Genomic DNA, 24247 nt, shown 5'->3' with positions numbered 1-24247 from the left:
ATGCAACTCGAAGGACAAGAAAAGGCCCTTTTAGCCCCGTCTCTTAGCGTATGTGTGCGTCTTTGATGACTTTTTTTAGCACTTTTACTTCAGGCAGGGAATGCGTTATAATTCACACAGGCACTCAAGCATATTTAGCTGAAATGCAAACTGAAATCTAAACAGACACGTCCATGTACTGCACACACAAACACAAACCCGCTTTCTCACTCCCCCCCTTATAAACAGAGCTTCCTAAGGACAGGAAATCCTTCCACCCACGTTCCTGAGTTGCGTGGCAACCAGAGCAGCGTCACAGTGTGCATGCCTCCACCGCTGAAAACACACAAACAAGGAACCCACACACACAGGCATACACATCCAAAGTGCAACTCCTTAAACTGCGCTCCTCTGAAAGCAGCAAAAGAGACAGCTGATAAGAGAGCTAACGCCACGCGGGCTTATACTCGCCACAGCTGCCCTCTAATTGGTCGGCCGTGGATCCAGACCAAACATGACATCAGTCCTTGCAAAACATCAAGTACTTTTCTCCCTCTATTTATAAGCTCTATTTTTGCTCCTGCTGACGTCTTTTTTTCTGCATTAGGCCAAACACCAAACTGTCTCCATGTGTCAGTGAGTAGATATGATTGTGCACTTGTGTAACAGCAGGAATACGACCGGCAGTCGCTTTGCATCACCAAGACGAAAAAGGGCTAACTGATGGGCTTCCCTTCAGCGGGTGTGTTGAAGGGAATGAGCAAAGTCCATCTGAAGACAATGGAGGATGCAAAGGAGCCTTTTTAAAATAGCAATGCAGTTTAAAACTCTTATTTTGCTCTATGGACCAAGGCTTAAAGGGTAACATTAAGCCCATCAAACAGAAACAAATTCCTTCATGCTGCCTTCCAATACAAACCAAGTAAGGATAAACATTAGAGCTTCTCTGTTTGCCAATGGCAACATTCTCGCTTGTTAAACTCCATCGTTCCTAACTATAAAATAATAACACTACGCCACATTATATCACACCTTTACAACAGAGTCAAATAAAAACTGGCAGGATAGCTGCAAGCAGTAGTTAAAGCTCCACAAACAGCAGATAACTTATTCCCAGCATGTTCTGCTATGATTTCGTAGATGTGACTGATTCCAATCATAGCCGACTAAAGTAATCAGTCTACATCAGAATCTTTTGCTTATTTTTGGGTGTCTGAATTTCTACACACAAGTTTTCATTCAACTCCCTGTGTTTTGTAGCTGTATTGGTGTGTGTGCCTTTAAGTCAGCACAGTTTGTTTGGGCTAGAGCTTCAGGATGCTTTCTAAACTTTTCTCAAAGTCGTTCAAGGACGAAGCAATCTGAAGAGTGGAGAAAAAAAACTTTTTTGATATTATAAATGGACGTTTTAGACACTCCAAGAGGTTCCTGCATGGTTCAAGTACCAGGCGTGAACAGCTGAAGAAACGGCTGCTGAAGAGCCTGGAAGAAAAGAAAAACAAACCCTTCCCCAAGTTAGCTTTCTGCTAAAGCTGCCGGAGGAATTCTGAGGTTCGACAGTGTCGTCCTCCTGCTATTTAGTTCAATCTTTCTCGGATGTTTGACTGATGAGCTGCCTGTCTGTGCCTGCTTGTTCCAAAGAAGCCCAATTATTTTTACTTTCCTCAATTTAATCACATTTAACTGAACAGGTAAGGTAATTATAAAGTGCATTTCTAAAAAACACATATAGCTATAAAAGGCTAATTATTATAAAAGGTAGAATTGCTTTTTCTTTTTACTAAAAGGTATTACTACCAATTACTTTCTGAAAATTTTAATTTATTTCTAAATACATACAGTTTGAAAGCCTATTTTGATTAAGGCAAAGTTGTGTTAAAGTGCACTACTTTCCAATTCTAGATTTTGTTAAATGCACAACCTTAAATGATCGTGAGAAAATAAATTAGCTTTTTGAAGGAATGAACTTTGTCATTTGCAGCTTCAAGTTAAATTTTTCCCTCTGTATTTGTCTGACCCCTCAGGCAGCCGTGACCTGCCAAAGTGCAACACAGTCTATAGGATTCAAACCAGCAACTCCTGCAGTTTTCCAAGGGTGCAGGTGCCCTGCTCTAATCACAAGGACACCATTCCACTAATTAAGACTGCGTCCCAAGACCCGTCATTAGTTTGTTCAAAAACAACTTTATAATTAGAGCAACTACCAGAAAAACTACCTGGATCTATGCTTGGTAGTGATCAGAATATGTTTGTGAGTTCTGTAGATTATATTTCTAGCGTTGATATAAACTAGGTCTCTTGTAGCATAGCTTCATATAGAAGCAGAAGACCTTGGCCTAAGAACCAATAGAGAAAGACATCTATAATTGTCTAATGCATGCGAACAGAAACACCTGAAGAGCTGAAAGACACAACATATGAGAAAGGACGAGGTCCACTGAAGACCTTATATACAGGCTGAGGCTTGTGAGCAGAAATTCCCCCCATGTCAATCAGGTAATGAGGGGAACCCCCTCATGATTCTGAACATTGATTTTCAAGCCTTGAAGGCACATCAACAATCTTACTTCCTTACCACTACATCCTCCCTGTAGTTTACCACCAACTCATTGCACTGTGATGAAGAAACATCTGTCTCTCCAACCCTGGCTGTAACAATCTTCCTTCTGAACCTGTGTTCAGGTTGATGTGCAGAGCAGCATGGATAAAACACTTTTTTTCCTCTTGGTTCTCTTTGGCTGCAGTGCTATGAAACCCTCTTGACTTTGTGCAACTTGCCAACAAGGATCTTTAAAGAGAAAAAAGCGCTCCATCAAACCATATTTTCTTAAAATATTAACAAACGGTCCCAGTCAGTGCTACCTTAAAGAAGAACCCAGCTTTAGATCTCAGCTCTTATATCTTGGGATGAAGTATAGATTAACATCATGGTAGAGCATGAATGACCCTACAGCTAAGGGTTACCACAAACACACAAAGGGAAATGGTCTCATTTTACCAAAAGCAAATCTTCAATCTGCTGGTAGCAGTACTCACATCGCTTCGATGACACCTACGCAAATGGTTCTGTGAGATCCAACCAAACTATAGAGTGATCTCTATTACCCAGTTTATATTTATCTGACCTTCTTATTCTTGCTCGGTTCCTCTGCTCGTTCTCCTTGTTTGTTTGCAGTGTACCGGTCAGGAGGTGTAAACAAACAGGAGATTTCTTCTCAGCACACACACAAAGCAAATACTTGGATGCTCTGAGGAGAAACGAGCTGGATTTGACCAGCTGTTTATTGGCTTGAAAAGGCTTCTCTAATGTTAGGTTTACTGCAAAAGGAACTGAGAGTTTAATAAATCTTTACACAGAGAACAGTCTCTTTAAATAAAGCTTGCTCCAAGAGCATTTTTAAATATTAACAACAGAAGTGCTACATTAGTGAATCAGAATCACCTTTAACACTTTAACTGACAGACAACTAACAAATAGTGTCATTTAAAATGTTCCCACCCCTTCAGTTTTCTTCTTTTTCTAATGTTGCAGCCCCCCCAAAAAAAACCACAATGTCTTAAAAAGCTCTTATTATAGAATGAAAAAGTACTTTAGATAATTCTTAATACTTCAAAACTTTTAAGCAAAGCAGATTCTGATAGTCGAGTGTCAAATTTGCTATATCTCCACTGAGTTGGTCCTTTGAAGTCTTTTTTTAGGGGTCTAGATATTAATGAACACTTTTTCCCATCTTTGTTTGCAAAAACAGCTACACATCAGTAAGATTGGGGGAAAAAAAGCTGTGAACCTCAATTTTTCAGCATTTTCCAGGGAACCTTCTTTTTCTTTTTGACTATTTGAGCCAATGTAACAAGTAAGTTTCTCCACTGTGAGGTCAATAAAGTCAATCAATCAATTCTAGATATTCTTACTTAAATTTAGACTTACACCAGGTCTTTCCTCAATTACTGTCCTTGAGGAACGGTATTGCGCATCTTTTAGATCTGTCTCTGCTTCAACACACTTTAGTCATATAATCCGGTCATTAGCAGAACTTTGGAGAACATGACTGCAATGCTCGGGAGCGATTTGATTCAGGTTTGGTAGCAGAGATGCATCTTAAATGTGCCTGGACACCAGACCTGATGGTTGGTTTTGAAGAAACCTGGCCTGGACTTTAACTAGGCCCTTCTATCACCCGGATGTGCTTCAATATAAATCATTCCAATGAACATCTGGTTGTTTGTTTACTGCTGTTTTCTTGTAGTTTCAGTTTTTTATATTCCCATTCCTGCTAAAGGAGGAGGTGGTCATTTAGTGTGCAATATTAGTGCTACTATCCACTTGATTAAGTCCTACAAAGTGTAAAGTTTATGGTAATGATGTGAATACTTTTGCAAGGCACTGATAATGCAATTGAAGATCTTACTTTAAAATGTATTCTGGGTATATGCCAGATTTCTGTCAACATGAGCCCAATAAAACCTCGTCCGGCCAGTGAGGCTGACCAAAATTGGTCTACAAGGACTTTATTAGTGTAATAATTTTAAACTCTGTGATCCAGTGGAAATTCTACCCCTCTCCATGGAAGTGCCAGTGCAATGACCTACTTTGCTGAAACAGAAGTGGCACACTCTTAATACTGCATGTTATGGTTCTGCGTGTGGATGGAAAATTGGGGGAACCTGATGTCAGAACTACACGATGTGCCAACATTGCCAAGCAGATTCTTGGATGGGATCAATCGTGATCATTGAGGGCTGTTTTTTTTTCTTAGGCTCAATCTTTGAACCCAACAAACATTAAGGAAGACAACAACGATAACATTAGGGTGTACCGTTACAGTGATTGTGCAAGTCAAAGGTAAAGTAAGCAGCTATACCAACTGAAGAGGTATAGACTAAACACGCCTCACAAGTAATACTGACATAAGTTCTAAATTTTTTTCAAAATCCAACTATTGAAAGAAATCAGTGCTTGGATTCAATATTTTAAAGGCAGTTCCCTTTCATTCACACTATATGTGTTAATAATATACATAGATATTTGAACAGATTGTCCCTGACCTGGAGAAAGTGATAGTTGAGAAGAGGAGAGAGGAAAATGGAAGTTTTTTTTGCAATCTTAGGCAAAAATATCAAAATTACATGTTTTCCAAATAACAAAGAGCCCATAGGATCAATCAGAACTACTAGAGCTTTGACTATCTTATCTCATACTAATTTTGAATGCCATACCCTGCAGTTTGGACTTTTCAAAAAAAAAAAAAACAGCCTCAAACTCTGAAGAACCAGGCTAAAGGTGGTGTGGTGATTCAACAAAAAGCAACTGTCAATTTGATCAACAAATAAAATAAGAAGTTAATCTCCCTCCTTTAGAAAAACAACCAATAATTATCATGATGTTTAATGATCTTTTGACTTTAAAAGTTTTTTGTCTAGAAACTAAAATCAAAATGAAGGTTTTGGTGGCAACTTGCATCATTCCATTGCTACAACAGCAAGGCACCTTAAGTACCGGCTGTGAGCTTCTGTCAACTGTGCATATTTCCGCACATTTTGCTCTTCTGTCCCTGAAGGAACCAAAGTAAGGCATCATCTTCAGCTGATCTGCAGCTGTGCATAAGGTTGGTGGTTCAAAGAAAAATTAAATGCCCTTGAAAGTTCCTTCTAACTTAAAAGGCCTGAGATTCCTCTGGAGATGTCAGAACTCGATGACCAGATAATACAGCTGTTAGCCACCTGTAGTCTGGAGACCTTCGGTGCAGAAATTTTTAATTGAAAGTTCTCTCCTGTTGTTAACTACTGCTGCTACTATAGTCTTGAGATAGGCGGTTGCTCTTTTAAAAGAAAAACACTCTTTTGCCGGATGTGTTTTTCTGCCCATACCAATGCCGGAATAGTGATGTCATTCCAGGAGATTGGTGAACCAACATGGTGCATCTACACATTGAAACAGAGAGCCATAGCAACAGAAATGGCTGTGCATCTTCATAAAGACTGCAAATTTCAAGAGATGACGAGCAGAATCCAGTTGACGAACAGTTCCTGCAACTGTTGCCCCTTGTGATTGACACCTCCTTAGATGCGGACAATTTTTAGGCCACTCAAAAAGTCAACTACCCTCTTGGAGACAAAGCATGGCCGCATATCTCTTACATATTTAACTCAATCTCTTTAGCTCCAATCAGACGAGAGCCTATCACCCGGTGCGACAACACTGGTTTGAGGCCACAGCCGATGGCATTAGGCGGTTGCTATGGCGTGTTTTCTGATTTGGCTGAATTATATAAATTTTATTTCCAGATTCGTTAGTAATAACCTCAGTAATAAAAAAATGAAAGCTCAATTCTTCTTATTAACAAACTTTTTATCCCATCTCTAATAGAAAACAACCTATTGTTGAATGAAAATCCTTTCACATTTCTCTCTCTCAACCAGTATGAACTAATCTCTTCCAATGATACAAAGGAACTAAAAGCTGACTTGTGGAAGGATGGTTAGAGAATATATTTTGAATGCAGTTAATTGTGAAATCTGAAACGGTAAAATTGATACTGACATGTCAAAAACCTATAAAGGTCAGAGGCAGGGAATTGGCCAGAAATCTGACGAATGCATGTTCAGCACTGAGATATTTTGAGAACTCCTTTAGTAAAGGGCAATTTAAAGAAACCTGATTAAATGATCACTACTCTGTAGTATGTATAAATGTCAACTAATTGTCAACTAATTTAGTAATCGATAAAACTGGAATATAAAGACTCTAACGAAAGCTTTTAGCTGACAGAGCAACCCACTTAGAGCAATTATTCTACCAAAATTGTAAAAAATATATAGATATATAAACATTTTGCATTTAAGATAAAATAAAAAGCTGCTAAGTGGCGCAGTGGGGAGCACTGCTGCCTTGCAGCAAGAAGTTTCTGGGTTCTATTCCCGGCCCGGAGGTCTTTCTGCATGGAGTTTGCATGTTCTCCCTGAGCATGCATGGGTTCTCACCGGGTACTCCAGCTTTCTCCCACTGTCTAAAAATATGACTGTTAGGTTAATTGGCTTCTTTAAATTCTTCTTAGGTGTGCAGGAATGTTTTTTTTGTCCTGTTTGTGTCTGTGTTGCCCTGCGATGGACTGCCGACCTGTCCAGGTTGGACCCTGGCTCTGCACCACCACCCCTCGTGATCCCAGCTGGGATAAAGTGTGATGGAAAATGGATGGATGGATCAAATAAAACATTTTTCATGTCAATATACTCTATTCAGAACTCCTCAAGTGGAAAAGTTTTAGCTTCACCTTGTTTATTTTCGTAAAAAGTCCTCTTTAAAGAAGCTTTAGGTATCTGATCAATAATCGAAAAAGAATCCACAGATTTATCAATTTGCAAAATAATCATTAGTTGCAGCCTAAGAATGAATAAAAGTATATTAAAGATCTTTCTGAAGGTGTTCATCCCATAGCTTTACCTAAACTTAGTGCTCCCTTCCTGCACAGTAAAAATAGAACAGACTTTTAACCAACACACAACAAATCTTGTCCTCTTTTCACTGGGCAAATACACTCCATCATACCCCAACAACTTAAAGGGTCAAGGTATTTTTATCAGTTCTGCTGATAAGGTAATGCTTAGCGTAACATTTACCTTACAGGACTAAATGTACCATAAACCTCTGCTGTACGCTTTCACCTGACATTGCATTTTAGACACACATCGCCATATGGCCGGCAGCCACAGCTGACCAAATCTCAGCAGTGGCTGATGATTGTGCAGCTCAAGGCAGGCCCTGCTAGCACAAACAGAAATGTTAAAACGAGCCTCTTTTGGAGTGTTTAAGCTGAATAAACCATGAGCAGGCATCCAAAGAAAACCGTCTGAGGCTTGTATTCAAAACATAGACAATTCAATTCATTCACCCATGAATTATGGATCCATTATGGACTGTTTGAGCTGGGGTTCAGGGGAATGAGTCAAACAGCTGTACTGAGAGCACTAACCCACTGATCCATCCTAACCAATTATCTGTGTGTAGGGGTGGAGTCTGAGTTCAATATTCAATTTACACGATTCAATTTCACACAAGAGGCTCCGGCTGAAAAACTGCTGGTGTCGAACAACCCGAGCGGCCAGATAAATTAAAAAAACAACCAAAAAATACTTTTTTTTTCTTAGTGTCTGAGAAAGTGGTGAAAAAGAAGGGATAACTGAACAGATAGCAACAGGGGGTGTGCATTGAGAGACAGAAAGAGGTGGAGGGGGGGTGAGAACTCCATTGAGCGCAGCCATGGGGGGGGGTCAATATATGAATGAACGTTTGCCATAGAGGTGAATTATGAATGAGCGACACTCTGAGCACTCCTGGAGAGGAAGAGAAAGAGAGCATCTCGGCGCCTCTCCTTTCACATCTCCTCTCTCTCCTGTCCTAAAAAATCTCCATCATCCTCTCTTTCCACCTCGTCTGCATTTCAGCTCCTCCTCCGCCTCCTTCTCCTCCTCCTTCCCGGTGATCCGACCAGCCCTGCCTCCAGACCGGTGTTGGCGGATGGAGGTGGATGGATGCGTGCCGTCTGTCTGAGGGAGATGACTGAACACCCCTGGTCGTGCATATTTACAGAGCATCAGATGGACACAGGCTCAATCACATGGCAGCAGGAGATAATATGAGAGCAAACAGGGCTGCACGTGTAAAGGCAGACGCATGTATTAAAGTGAAAGGCTCACACACACACACATGCACACATTTCTCCCAGCTGTTCTCTCGGCCCCAGAGCTGTGGTGTGTAGTCGTTTGTGTGTAATCCAGTGTGCTGCCGCTCAGCCTGTGCCACGCTCTCTCCTCTGTTGCTGTGCGTCTGATCAGATCTGCCTCCTCTCAACCTGTTTGCCGTATATGGCACAGAAACACAAACACATATATAGATGCATAATAACACATGCACACACTGGAGCTGCTACTACTTATTAAAGCTTTGCTGAGGAACAGCAAATAAAATGATTTCCATGCTGTTTGTGCAAAATGCAAGCAAAGAGAAGTGTGCATTGCTGGAGGACAAACTCCACACCAAGATGCAAACACATGGAGAGAGAGAGATTTGAGTTTCAAAAAAGGAGGCTGAAAATGATGGGTTGTTTACTGTTGCTCAACTTAAAAGTAACATACCAGAGAAGTGCGCGTCTGTTGGAATGGGATCAGGCTGTTCCCTAAAAAGTAGCCACTCCTTTTGATCCCTTCACTCCAGTTTGCAGTGGTCACTTCCAGTGCACTTTTTTTTTTGGTGCCCCTTTTTTTTTAGTTGGTGGGGAAACAACATCCATAACTAACTCACGACAGCAGATTGAGGCTGCGCGCACATTAGGCTTCACGCAGACATACAACCGAACCACCGACACTTTCCTTCAGCGACACACGCGCACCTTCAGCATATCTAGATACAACACATTAAAAGCCCGATGGAGTCACCTTAAAATCCTTGCGAGTTCCAGGTGAACCCCTTTCCCACTCTTCTTTCTCCTGTAAAGACTTCTTTCTTCCTCTCTTCTCTTGCTTCCTCTCCTCCTTTCCGTCCAAGCTGTCCGTCTGTCCTCCTTCTTCTTCTCTCTCTGTCCGTTTTCCCCTATTTTCGGTTCGAGGTCACTTCCAAGCGTTTTTCCCGAGCCCCTCCATGTCCGCCCCGCTAGTCGTCTCGAGTACCGAGCGAAGCGAGCGCACGTGCGCGCACCCCACACACACACATACACGCGCGCGCACTGGAGTCGCTGCCGCGTTCCTCTGGTCTCCCTGTGTTTATCCCTCCGTGCGCTCTTCTCTCCTCTGTCGGAGAGGAGCTCGGCTTGACTGGATGTGTGTGGATGTGCGTGGATGTGTTTGTGGGCTCTGCCTGCCTGCCTTGCCCCGCCAGCGGCTTGAGGACTCCCCCCGGAGGCCGCCCTGGGTCCTAAAGCGGGTTCATTTCACTGAAAGAATGCCACTGTATACAGAAGATGTAGCCAAAGATCGTCTATTGCTTCAGGGGAATAAAAGCAAACATATTACAATACTTATAATATATCTTCTGCAGGGGTCTTCAATGTTTTCCAGGCCAAGGACCCCCAAACGGATGTTGAGATGGAGATGGGACCCCCTATTTATATACAGTGCATGAAAATGTAGTATATCAAACTGGTCCTATAGTCACTCTAATACAGATGGAGTAATGTAACGAAAGTAAATTTACCCTGGCATTATTAAAGTCTTTCTGATTCCTGGTTGATGGGACAGGTGTTGTGAATGAAACGGTGCCCAGCTTGAAAGAGCTCCTGTGTGTCGCTGAATGTGTGCATTGATGACTGAATCTGTTAGTTCAATCTCTAACCTTCTGCTCTCTCTGCTTTTCCTCAGAGTAGCTTTGCCTCGTCTGTTCCTGTTTGGCTGTGACGTCATCCTGGAAAGAAACATCAGCTGTGCTGCTTCTATCAACACCCTTGTTTATAGATGTTGGAGATCGGCCTGTTTTCCAGTGTGGTCCTGTTTCTCTGACCGTGACTGAGTGGATGTGCTTTCTTCGTCCTCTGGCATGGGAGCTGCCTTGGAGCTCGTCTGCCTGGCTGTGTGTTTCCTGGACGGGGCCGCCTTTTACAGCTGCTTTTTGTATCTCTGCTTCTGTCTCCTTGAACCCCAGTCGGCCTCGGCAGATGGCCGCTCACACTGAGCCTGGTTCTGCTGGAGGTTTCTTCCTGTTAAAAGGGAGTTTTTCCTCTCCACTGTCGCTACAAGCATGCTTAGTGTGGGGGATTGTATTTGAGTCAATGAGTCAATGCAATCAACTGGTTTTCCTTAGATAGAAAACTTTGTATCAATTTGATCTGGTTGAACTGTAAAGTGCCTTGAGATGACATGTGTTGTGAATTTGGCGCTATATAAATAAACTGAATTGAAATTGAATTGAAAGACATCTTCTGCCTCCATTTATCTGTTTAATACAGTGTGTTTAATTCATGTTAATGTGCATTTAAAGACATTTTAATTAGTGGAAAAAATTGCAGGGGGAAAAAAAAAAAAAGTTGAACTGTTGAAGACCTCCGATCTACTGGATAAAAACAGTAAGTAACTTTTCTAAATATTTTCTTAGTCACACCAAGTTCTGGATGAGCCTTAGTAGTGGCCTTTAACATATTACAACCAGGATTTTATATTCAAAATCCAAATAAAATTCATTCACTTCACATCAAAGCAATTCTAGTTTGGTAAAGTGATGCCTGCACTTTGGAAACCTCCATTAAAAAGTTGCAGCAATAAACTTCAAAAAGTTTTTCACTTGGTAAATCAGTGGCGCACATTCTGTGTTGCTTTCACACTTTCTTGCAAACAGCTTAGGTAACTATTTGAAAGGTGTTATCAACTTGCTTCACTAATAGTTAGCGTACTGAATAATGCCTCTGGTTTCACCTACGTGCAACATTAAAGTTGCGTGACTGCTGAGCTTTCTACAAACGTTATGTTAAAATATTTAGTGCAGAATGTATGCAAAATATTTTTTCATATGATTTTCTTAATCCGCTGGATTTGAAAAAATATAAACTAAAACAAAATATTTGATTCATTAAAGTTTTCGCAATTGATCTACAATGGTAAAATAAATGCATTGTCCTTTGGTTATTTGAGGGATTTCCATACAATATCCAAACATTTGGTGAAGTCACCTAGGGATAAAAAAAAAATCTTTTAGTTCTATATTTATTTCTCTGAGTGAGTCATCTGCTCATCTCATCCAATCTTTGGTGCGGCTGTCGTTTTCCTCATCTCCCTGCCCCTCCCTCCCTGTCCTCCTGATCTGCCTCAGAGCGTCATCAGGTTGCCACAGCAACGGCCCGCCTATGGGAGACAGATCAGATCATTATGGACCATGGGATCCAGAATCTGAAAGGCAGGATTTTTTTTTCCACCTCTTTCTTTGAACACAGGAAGTGGTAACCCTTACCACGAAAGCTTGAACTCCCTCTTAGATGAACATCTAGTTAAAAGCTATGAAGCGTTTTCCTTAGTAATGTCGTGGGTAATAAAGAGCAATCATAATCTACTGTATCCATTTGGAAAGCATGGGTAATACACCCTATAAATAAATCTGTCTGGATATGCAAAACATATTTCTTAGAGATGTAAACATGCTGCCTGCAGAAACAGTAGTAAAACTTGCCTGCACGCTGCTGAATTAATGGATGTGACAGACGTGGCAGCTATTGGTCCGTGGAAAGCTCACAGTCAGGAAAACCAAGTGTGCTTTATTTATGGGCTGGGAAATCGAAGTGGGAAAAGTGCATTGCGGTGGGATCAAGTTTAGTGATGGAAGCAGCGAACACATCAGGCAAACTGTTTTGTTTGCTAAAGATCAAAGAGAATTGTTAGGAGAATGAAGTGTGTTTATAAAAGTCCCTGAATCCAGGCTGCTTCACCCTGCTGCTGTTATTAGTGGGAGGCCATGTGTGTACATGAGCATATTTGTCCAGAAGGCTGCAATAAGCTGAAGTGACAGTGGGGATCTTTAAGATGGGCTCCAGAGAGGCTAGATCGTATCTCCAAGTGCCTGAAAATCTCAAGAAAATGGGGCAAAGAAATCTGACACGGGAGGAAGAGGAGAAATAAGGACAAGCAGCAATGGAGAGAGATGTATAACTGCTCTGATGTGTAGTGCCTAAAAGAAGTATTTATCCTCACTGAACTTATTCACATTTTCCATATTAACTACAAACTTATATGGATTTTATTGAAAGAAACAAAAAGGATCAACTATTAGGTGAAGGGAAGTGACATTTAGTTTTCAAAACTGTTGCAAATCAGAGTCCTCCCAGAAAGGATAGTTTGTTGATCAACCTTTTACTTTCTAGAATTTGGTTTTTCGTTTCTTCTAGTTTTGTGCATTGAGACACTGAAATATTTGGTCCTTCTATTTTGTTATTATCTCAAGCATAATTTTTGCCACATATTCTAATTTGTGTTTAGGTCTGGAATTTGACAGACCAGTTGAACACATCAATATGTAAAGTAAATATAAATCACTTTATTGTCCCAAAATGGGGAAATTCACTCTCTGCATTTGATCCATCGCCTTGGGGAGCAGTGGGCTGCCATTGTGTGGCGCACGGGGAGCAGTGTGAGGTTAAGCCTTTTGCTCAGGAATCCACAGTGGCAGTCTGTGGGGATTGAACCGGGTATTTGCAACCTTCTCAGAGCACAAGCGCACTGCTCTAACCACTAGACCTACAGTTTCCTAATGCTTCAATACACTTCATTCTAAACTACACTATAACCATACCGTCTATAGATGCATTTCAGAAGCGTGCCGCCATGACGATTCTGCCTTACGACTGCCATATTAAGTGCTTAGCTCTTCGGTGTTTTCCCTCTGACCAGAATGGCTCATTCTCATTTAAACCTCCATAAGCTTAAACGATACACCAAGAAAACTAATGTTATTGGATGCGATCCACACAAAGTCCTTGCAAACATTTTTCAACACATTCTTCAATCGACAGGCTTCAAGATCTTCCCTTTCACAACTGATATCCGTCCTCATGCAAAGCTTTGAAAAGCACAAGTGCCTATTTGTATTTCATGGTTGGCTGGGTCATTAACTCAAAAGGCATCTTATCTAAACAGCTAAACGCAACTATGATATCTGTAGTCAAAGCTTCAGATCTTAATATCAAATGCACTTCTTTCTCAAGATTTCTAATTGCTTTAATCTAAACAGTTAACTTTCAGGAAATAAATCGTACAACAATTGAATCTAGTTGGCTACAGAATACAGACTAGCCTTCCTGGCTTGTTTTGAAAGTCACCGTATATGAAATGTACACTGCCTTTTTGCAGTTGGCGCCCAGTCAGCCCTTCTGATCGCTGACAGTCTTCTCTCACAACATTCATTTCTTTTGGTAAGTAAGCAGTAAAATTAAATACTTGGATCACCATTTTTATTGTCACACTGGATGGCACAACATACTGACTGCATCTTTTACATGCCGGGGATCAGAGCAGGTACTCAATATGGGCCACAACTAGATTTGAGCACCTGTGATGTCAGCTGCAAGGCATCTATAGGATTATTTTACAACGGAAAGGTAAACCTCTGCCCCATTTTCAAAGCTTTAGAAGCTTCTAGAGCAGGGGTCGGCAACCTGCAGCTCCAGGGCTGCATGTGGCTCTTTAATGCCCCCCTTGCGGCACCCTGGAGGTTTTTCAAAAATATATAAAAATGGAAAAAGATAGATTTTTTTTTGTATTAATATGATGTGTTGGAGGTGCGTTTTGGGCCATGGATTCCAAAGGGAAAAAAGGAAGACAGCTGATGAGAAGAGAGGATTCAAAGAGGAATGGACCAAATCATTTGCTTTCATTACCAATGTGGAAGGATTGTCTGCATGTTTGCTCAATTTGCAGCTGAGTCAGAGAAAAAGTGTGATTACAGAACTTCTGGATAAATTACAGGAGCGCAAAGATACATCTGAGAAGTGGATTTCATCTCCAAACTGGACCACTGCTGCTAGTTTTGGTGTCAAGCATAGAAAACCGTCCATAGATCAAATATGTTTCAAAATCCTCAAATTAAAAATAACACCAAAAATCGATGATGTGACATTTTTGCTCCAGGATAAACATTTAATCATGAATGCTTATTATATATTTAAGCCCACATAGTCCCTTTTGTATAGTGGGCTAATAGCCTGTGTTGCCATACGAGGCTTATATAAAACTTTTACTTTTTCACGGCTCCAGACAGATTTGTTTTTTGCTTTTTTGGTCAAATATGGCTGTTTTTGAACAGTCTGGGTTGCCGATCCCTGCCCTAGACCAATGTTTCCCAATCTTTTTTTAAATTTGTGTATCCCTTGGACATTTTTTCGTACCGTGAGTACCCCTCTCAGTGAAAAGTATTGATGAATGCCCAAAAGTGGAATGTACCATAAATAATTATAAAATAAAGACTATTTTACTTAATCTTTAAGTTTGATCATCTATTTCTTAGGCATTATATTCTTTCCATCTCAAATACAAAAAAAAAAAAAAAAAACATAATTATATTGCCTGGAAGTTAGTAAGGAATTTAAAAAAATACCAAATAAAATCATATTATAAAGCTGTATTTATTTGAGTGACTCCCTTATAGTCAGATTTAAATTTGATGAATTGGAGACAAAATACAGAACAAAACTCAGACAGACCTAATTAGTTTTACTTTGTTTTAAACAAGACTCCTGAGCTGCTTTGATGGCTCAGTGTGAAAAAACAGCTGATCCCAGTCTCTTCTCTTCATTCTGTCTGTTTCTCTGTTTGGTTCTCATGTGTGTAAAAGCTGAAGGTGAACTTAAACATAAAAGAAAAACTCACTTTTTGGTTGGTAAAAGCTTGTTTGATTTATCATTTGGGTCCTCACAAAGCAAAACAGACCAAGCCCTATTTAATTTTACTGTGTAAGAAATAAAATATATTTATGTATCCCCTGCAATGTTCTCGCAGATCACTAGGGGTATGCATACCCCCGGTTGGGAAACCCTGCTCTAGAGAGGCTTTATGCAGTCATGAAATTTAAATATAAATGTAAGTTTCCGTGTGCTGAACAAAGGGAGGGTCCCAGCTTAATGCTTAACCACCTTGCTTCGTGGTAGAGAGTGTGTGTTATTGATTAGAAATAGTATTTACTTTTTTATGTGACGTTTTGCATGTTGGAAAAAAGGTGCATTTAGGCCTGGTTAGAGCATCCTCTTACACGTTCACAATGTTCCCTCAAACAGTTATTGCGAACAGCAAACAGATCCTTCCACCTCAACTGAAGCTCATTGCTGCTCTGGCTCTTTTTTTTACCAGTTACTTATTTTGGATAAATTGCATAATTTTCTTGGGTATCTTCATTTTGGTAAGATGTGTCTGTGTCTAACTTACCCCTGCTATAAGATGGTCTACAACTTTCTTTTTGATATACAGTATCTTTCATATTTCTTAGTCGTATAGATGCTGTTTGTTGTCAAATGTCTTTCAACAAACTTTTAACACCTTCACAGAGCAGCTGGATTTATAAAAAGGATCAGTTTCACGCAGGTGACATCTGAAGCCAATTTTGTGAACATGGCTTTTAAAGAAATGGGACTAAATAATAAGATACATTTTGCGCATTTATAATACGAAATCATTAATTCTTTGACTAAACTCCCTTTTCATCGGAACACAGGATCAGAACACTAAGCCAAAATTTAAGATTTTTTTTGTTTTACCTGCCTGCTCAGATCAGAATCTCACATTTCTGTGTGATCCTGATCAGAACCTACTTAGTTACAACCCTCACTATAAATTTTATATCCAGCACACTTGAAGAATTGTAGAAAAGAGCCTATAATTCTAAGTGGAGACATTTTGACAGTAGCCATATTGGCTAAACTCACAATGGTTTCACTTTTCAAAGAGACAAACTCAACAAATGTGATAATTTTTTATCAAAAACATTGGTTAACTTATCTGTATCTCTGAATATAACCAAGGTGATATTCATTTGTAATCAGAAATTTAGTTAAAATAAGTTTTCTAATAGTAGTTTAGAAGAGCTTTAAAATGAAATAGTTAAGAGTTACAAAACAGCCATAGAATATTGAAAATAAATCAGTGAAAAAGTGCAACTTTGAGGCCTTGCATTGTAGGTGCTAGGAATTCAGTTTGTGTGGGTTGTTTTTGTGTTTTCTTTTTTCACCATTAAATGGTGCCCTGTCCTCGTTTGGGCCTCCTCGCACACCTGCAGCCCGTTGGGTCATCACCAGAGGAGTATTTGAGCAGCGGGCTGTCACTACCTCGACGCCAGAGTGTTTGCCAGTATTGGGTACTCTAGCAAAACTGAGATTAGCTGAGTATAGCCTTTAGCCTTGTCTTTCTGACTATAAGCGAGCTTTGTCTTTGTTCTCCGACAGGAAGCCTACCAGATCCACTGGATGATCCTGGACCTTCTACCCCCCTGGAAGGTTAAACTGAGTCACAATTGAGCAAGGGGAAACCTCTGCATGATCCGTTCAAGTCCTCTTCAGGAAAACCCGGTGACAGTCCGCTTCATTGCACCTCTGGACCCAACGTTAGTCTGCCTGTCCGCCATCCAATGAGTTATTTCATCTCTGGATAAACCACAATAAACCTGTTAACTTTTTCCCTTGGCTTCTGAGTGTGTTTCTGCATGTGGGTCAGATCCTTAAAGCCCATCATGACAGTAGGAATTGAAACCTTGGACAGGTCGTCAATCTGTCACAGGATAACACAAAGACACACAGAACACACAACCATACAGGCAAGCTCTTACCCTGTGTTCGCACTGATGATGATCTACTCTGTCATCCTTCACAAACTGTGCCATCTAGCAATCCACACTAGCCCCACCATTTTGAAGTGCACCTGGGGTCTCATTTATGAAGCTTACATATGCAAAATATGGCGGCAAAAAACTTTCCACTGCAAGAGTTTAGCACAAGATGACTGTTGCTGAATGATCACTTTTTCCTCTCGACTCATGAGGAAAACTTTCTTGCTGTCCAGCCACTGTTAGTCCAAAATCCTTAAGCATGTTTACCAATCAGCATAAAACAACCAGCTTCACAACCCACCCCTGGTCCATAGACTCCTCAAGAGGCTGAGCCTCACTGAAAGTGATATATTTTGGCGGTTATGCAATCAGGGCTCTACTATCTCGAAGCTCACCTCAATAGACCGACGCTAACATCTCAATAGGGATTCCTGTTTTTCTACGTTCAGGCCGCAAAGGCTGGAAGCAGCAAAAAAGCCTCTGCTGCTTCATTGTTGATGCTTGTTCTCATTAAGATCAGACACGGCTCAAATGGATCTTTGATGCTCCTAAAGCACGTCCAGTAAAGTGCGTCCAGATGTGTCTGATGCTTCTGTTGCTCCTCTGTTCAATGGCAGAGAGCGGCTTTGCTATATTTGCTGTTTAAGTCGGTAAAAAGTAGTTTTAATATGTTTTATATGAGAAAATCCATCTGTGCAGTCAGTTCATCAAGATCACGATCCTGTCTTCAAATAGGATCCCACTGTCAGAGCCACTCACACACAGAACCTGTATACCTATGGTGCTCTGTCCCTGGAAATCCCCTTCACTGCAGTTTCCGTCCCGGTAGTCCACTCAGGATTTTCAGCTAATGTTCGGGGCTGGAGGGCATTTTCATGTACGCAATCCAAACTGCAGGCACCAGAATAATAGAAGTGAATGCATTTTGCCGGAAGGTTTCGACATTTTAAGTTAATTTAGGCATTAATAAACTGTTTCAGTGCAGTGATCATAGTGATCTGCATCAGCAGCCCTGTGTCTGTCTCCCTGCCAGCTCCCAGATCAACTTCTCTGATTGGTTGATGTGGCGCATCAAGCTGCAATAGTTAATTTTTTCTATCTCCAGCAGCTGCAGCTTGAGCAGTGTTTCATGTGCCTCAGATGCTCAGAAGCTCATGAGGTGTTGCTTCAGCTGCTTCGATGCTCCAAGATTCCCTGCTCCTGCTCCTCAAAACACGGTGCAGGACCTTTCGATGCTCCTTGATGCCCGTCAACCATAGACTTTGCATGTAAACTAGCTGCTTCTGCTGCCTCTATCGCCTGAATGTAGCATTATTGGGGAGGGGATATCGTGCCTGAGAGTGGGCTCAACAGCTGATTAATGTCTAACATAATCATTTAATGCATATTTAATGCAGTTTAATGACTACATTTATAAAATTTGAAGATACATATTTTACAAATAGGGGGTCATGTATACACCTGGGACGCCAGTCTGTTGCAGGGCAACACAGAGACACACAAAGACATACAACCATGCACACAATCACACATAAGGACAATTTAGATATGCCAGTTAACCTAACAGTCATGTTTTTGGAAAGCGGGAATAAGCCAGAGTACCTGGAGAGAACCCACGCATGCACATGGAGAACATGCAAACTCCATGCTCAAAGACTTGAAGCTTTCTTCTTGCTGCAAGACGTCGATGCTACAAACTGCTATGGAGGTGGAAAGTTTTCTGGTGCAGTTTTTTCCATATGTAAGCTCCATAAATGGTGCATTTGAAAATAGTGGGGGCTAGTGTGGATTGCTGGATGGTACAGTTTGTGAAGGATGACAGAGCAGATCATCGTCAGTGTGAGCACAGGCTAACAGCATGCCTGTATGGTTATGTGTTCTGTAAGGGTAATAGAGACCAAAAACAGAACCTTGGGGGATACTACATCAATAAGCAGTAGTGAGAGAATTTAGGTATTTAGTTGTGGTTAAGTTGGATGCTGAAGTTCAAACCAAGCAAATAGTTAATAGCATGTAATTATATAGCACTTTTTCAATTTAGGCACTCCAAAGATCTTTACACTACATTCAGTGAGAAACCCATTCCTGCACAAATTGAACCACTTGCAGTGGCTAGCTATACTGCAGACCACAGCTGCCCTGGGGTACAAAGATAGTAGTTAAGCTGCCAAAGTTACGCCAGGTCCTCTGAACATTACTTGATTTATGCTTGACCATATTATGTCCTTTTGAGCTTCCACGCCCCTTTGCATAGTTACAAATTTTCCTATTTGCTCCATGCAGACAGAATTTCCTGCATGGAGCACCTACGAGGACGGAACCGTGCGGAAAAAATGGCGAGCCCACAGCAGCTCCTGTTGGCCCGGGTTTGGAAATGTAAACATCTAGAGAGCTTCTGTGATTTAGCTCATATATATCACCACTATTAACACACTGAAGGAAGAAATGAATGTCGCTCTCGCACGGCATGAAGAGGCTTTGATAAAGCATTATTGACCAAATCAAATTAAACTATTTCTCTAACACTATCCCTCCAAGCATTATTTGATACTCTGTTCTGAAATTCTTTGTAAGGTTCTTTCCATTCACCAACATCTTAGCCCATAATTCTGCCCCTCGTTGTTGATCCTTCACTCCCCTTCCTCCTCTCCAGGGGCGGATCTAGAAAAATATTTATGGGGTGGCGAGAGGGGGGCAGGAATTTTTGAGGGGTGGCAACATATGGCATTTGTTTACGCTGAATTTAATCGCAGTTATCACAGTTTGGTGAGAATATTATGTACAATAAGTGTTTCATGTGAAGCAGTTTATATTAGAAATACATCGTACAATGAGATCTCACTTAATAGGAGATAGAAGAATGATAACACTACTTCTAGAGGGGCATTATCACAGGAAAGGTATTAAGGTAAGACACAGGTGCTGAGTCGCAGATGTGTGAGATTGACTGTCAGAGAGGCAGCTTTGCAGCATTTGCACAAGAAGAAACTATAGAAAGAAAAAGTTCCCCATCAGAGATCTATGGACTGAGCTGGAATAAAGTGAGCATAACTACACAGTAGAAATAAATGGGTCAAGGCACCCAAACAAGGTACCGGAGATTCATGTATTGTTTACTCTGAACACACATTTACCCCATTTGTTCCTTAGTAACTTGACATACAGCAGTTACGGCAACATGAAAGGGACATTTCATGCATGTAGATATGCTGTAGATAGAGCTGCTATATCAACAAATCAACAAAAAGGCAGGTACTGTATGTTACCCCCAAAACTCCACAAATCTGAAAAGAAGCAACATAAAAATGCATTTTGCTTCCAATCTGTAAAAGTACAAAACATTTTGTGAGTAGGTTCATACAGATCATTTCTGGATAGTTTCATAATATATATCATATATCATATATATACAAAAAAAAAAGAAACAACAACACTGCTTCATATTAAGCAGGATTTACACCAGTATCACAATTTTAAATTGACTTTTAACACTTTTGATTTTATTAAAGGAAATATCAGATTTTCTCAGGTGCCAAAACAAAATGTAACAGCTCTGTAAAGGCTCACCATAGAGCATAGCATAAAGTTGACATGACTATAACAGCTGAATGCAGTGATTTCCATGTTGCTCAGCAAAACGCTTCACAACTTTATTTAGATCCAATGCCTTTGTGCGTTTTCAAACTTGATAGTCTCTTTTCTGTCATAGTTGACCGCAAATATGTCTTTATGAGCCTGAGATATCAGGCCTAACTAACATTATAGTTAGAGAAATAACGTTCTGCAACCTGATTTTTATCATCTGTAAATCAGCATTGCAGCTATGCTAGCAACATTGTGCTTTCATTATGATTTAATTTCTCAATAGACAGTTTTTACCTGTTTCATCCGGTGTCTCCTCTCCCCATCACCCCTGGCTCCCTCACTTTGCTCCACCCGGTTTTCAAAACTAATCAGACTCAGTCGCTCTCGCGCGTCATTTCGTGCTGCATTCACTGCAGTCCGACATTGGAAATTAGCGGTCGCAATTCTCAAATTATCCATAATTTATAAGCCTCGCCACCCCTACAGCCAACTGGGGTGGCAGCAGGGGTGGCAAGGCTGTCTTTTAGGGTGGCAGTTGCCACCCTATGCCACCCCAGTAGATCCGCCTATGCTCCTCTCCTAGGTCTTATACCTCCCCACTGCTGTTGACATCTTGGACATTATTCACCAGTCTAAGCCATCCTCTTATCAGCTTGATCCCCTCACCACAGTCCTTGTTAAGTCCTGTCTCTTTTCTCTAATTCCTATCATCACTTACAATATACACCCCTCTCTATCATCTGGTATCATCCTCAAAGATTACAGCTGCAATCTGCTGTAGTATCTATCTCTAATCTATCCTTTCTTTCCAAGGTTTGGGGTTCCCCTAAAACTTGGGCCATCCACATCATCAATTACCTTCTTCATCTAAATTACATCTTCTTTAAATCTTGTATGCTTTTCCACTATTGCACTGATGAAACCTAGATGTTATTGTCTCTCAAACCAAACTGTACACTGCAACACATCACCCTCAAGATTATTTGAGTGAGCTCAAGTATTTTCCTGCGATTTTCTCTGAACTAAGTATGAAAAAAACAGAGCTCATCCTTGTTGGCACAAAAATACTCAAAATCTGATTGTTTTTCTTCTCCCCTCAGGAGATCATCCTCGAAATCTCATTCTCCTTCATGTTGCATATCTATAATGTCACTCTATCCTCTTAATGCCATCTTTGAGTATGCTGTTCTAACCTGGCATATCACCTCTGAAAACAGGCAATAAGGTGCTTTTCTACATATTGAAACCATCTCCATTGATTAGCCCACCCTTCCTAATTTTCTCTGGATTGCTACATATCTTTCACTTTGTTTGGATTTTATCAATACTACAGACCCTTAATCATCATAATGAACTGCTCATGCTTTTTGGTTTTGGCAGTGTTTGTAAATACTTCAAGGTAGTATATGATTGTGTAAAATGTTATGTAGGACTGGGCAATAATGCTGAAAAGCATATTAAGAGTTAAGGTTACTTATTCATAGATATTGATAATTATTGAAACTTTTTTGAACTATGTACAAAATAAGGACCAAAAGGGAAAAACAGCTGAATTAAACTTAAAGGTATTGATTTCAAACGTAACCTTTGACAGAACCCATTTAAAATAGCACAATACAAAAATTAATAATCTTCCTAAAAAGGTTTCAAAGTTGAACTGTGAAAAACATTTAGCAAATAAGTACACCTTAGGTACAACCTTTCTAACAAACACATTTTTTACTTAATACATATTACCTGCCAGCACCAGAACCACATGACATGGTTCACTGAAAAATGAGATTAAAAAGAGAATTGTATTGCCTGATTTGGTCAGCATGGTGACCAGGCATGTGTTATGGTGGTAGTAGCATCGATCTGACTCTTGTCCAATTTCAAATATCTATAATCCTGCCACATTGGTGACGATACCCTTGATCTTTTGTCCACAATATCCTCTTGTTGTGGCAAACTCATTCCATCTAACTATCCACTGTAGTTTCCAAACAGTAAGGCACGAGCTGGCTACTTTTTATGTTGTTGGTAGTTAGCTGAGCAGTGGGAGCTCAGTTGCTCTCCTCTTAACTACATCCCCCAGAATACCTTGAGTGCCTCCATGTTTTCTGTTATGTCAGGCTAAGTTGCTTTTGGAATTCCAGAACTTTTATTAAATAATTATTAATTATATTCTTTATTGAATGTATAGGAGTTTGCTTGTTCTCCCTGTGCATGCGTGGGTCCTCTCCGGGTACTCCGGCTTGCTGAAGCTTAGGCAAGCTTTATTCACTAAGGATTTAAACACTGATATAACATTAGTGCTCATGTGTTCCTCAGATGCTCATTACATTTCCATTACCAAGTATGACCAAGAGTCATTTAGTGGAATCCTGATGTCTATTCGCTGCTAGGTATTTCAAAAGAATCATTTAACTAAAGGTTTTTGGTTCTTGATAAAGCAAATCATTTAATAAAACAGTATTTGGCCAAATAATTTTTTATGTACCTCATGGATTTGCATCGTAATTTGGTCTGAAAACATTTAAATTTCTCTAGAGTTAGTGAAAAGCTAATTTGATCACATCCCAAATTCTTCCAGATAAACTTTGGTTTCAAACACAGAATCCATCTTTAACTGTAATATGTTTTTCAACCATGCTCCCCTTTCCTCTTGTTCATAGTAGTTTAGTTTAGTTTAGTTGAGTTTTACTAGGCTTAGTTGAGAGTGTTAATCTGAAATACGTTTGACGTGGAGCTGAATGATTTTTGTTAATAAACTCTTATATTTTGAACAGAAGTTGTGGTGAATTTATTCCATGTATGTGCAGAAATAACTGTTTGACCATGATTAGTGCTCGAATCACTCTTTCATCTACTGTTCTAACACACAGTTAGTAGGACTGTGTGTCATAAACAGTATATAACAGCAGAAATAATATCTGATTAAATAAGATTTTATCTTATTGATCATCCCTAACCACCAATAACAATGTCTGGTGAGATTCCCTCTTCCCTCTTTAAAATAGGAAAAAAAACAAAGATGGAACAATCTGAGAAAGATTAAAAATTGTAGCTAATCAAAGGCTTCAAGGGGAAATTTTAAGGGGGATTTCAAAGCATCTAAAGACAGTTTCATAACAGAATCCCCACAAAGGGAGCACTGAAAATGGAAGAGCAGGTGTGTAGAGGAGATGGACTAATTTAAAAGATGTAGGGGGAAAATGTGCCCTGGCTTTATCAATCTTGGTCACAGAGAAATGTAGGAAATTGCTGCAATCAGTTTTGGGGAGCAAGTACAGAGGAGGCACAGGGAAAAACAGCAGTGATAATGGTTTCAAGCAAGACTGTTAACAGAAAATAAAAAAATGTGAGAAGTTGATGTCTTTTCCTTTGATAAGAATAGACATCACACGTAAATAGCAGAATTTA

General features: G+C 40.2%; 1 protein-coding gene across 3 annotated transcripts in view; it reads right to left on the bottom strand.

Moving 5' to 3' along the window:
- Window positions 1-17298, bottom strand: part of LOC119783498 (forkhead box protein N3-like) — a 103055-nt gene extending 85757 nt beyond the window's left edge. Inside the window, exons 1-3 of one of the 3 annotated variants that reach the window (XM_038285053.1) lie at window positions 17285-17298; window positions 15213-15214; window positions 9412-9533 (exon numbers count right to left, since the gene is read on the bottom strand). The gene's annotated coding sequence lies outside the window, so the exon portion shown is untranslated. The other 2 variants (XM_038285056.1, XM_038285054.1) reach the window with 2 other exon arrangements.
- Between the last annotated feature and the right edge of the window lie 6949 nt (window positions 17299-24247).

The sequence above is a fragment of the Cyprinodon tularosa genome, unplaced genomic scaffold, assembly GCF_016077235.1.
Source record: "Cyprinodon tularosa strain WSP-4 unplaced genomic scaffold, ASM1607723v1 ctg206, whole genome shotgun sequence".
In the NCBI taxonomy this organism is placed as follows: domain Eukaryota; kingdom Metazoa; phylum Chordata; class Actinopteri; order Cyprinodontiformes; family Cyprinodontidae; genus Cyprinodon; species Cyprinodon tularosa.
This window is presented reverse-complemented; position numbering and strand designations above follow the sequence as displayed.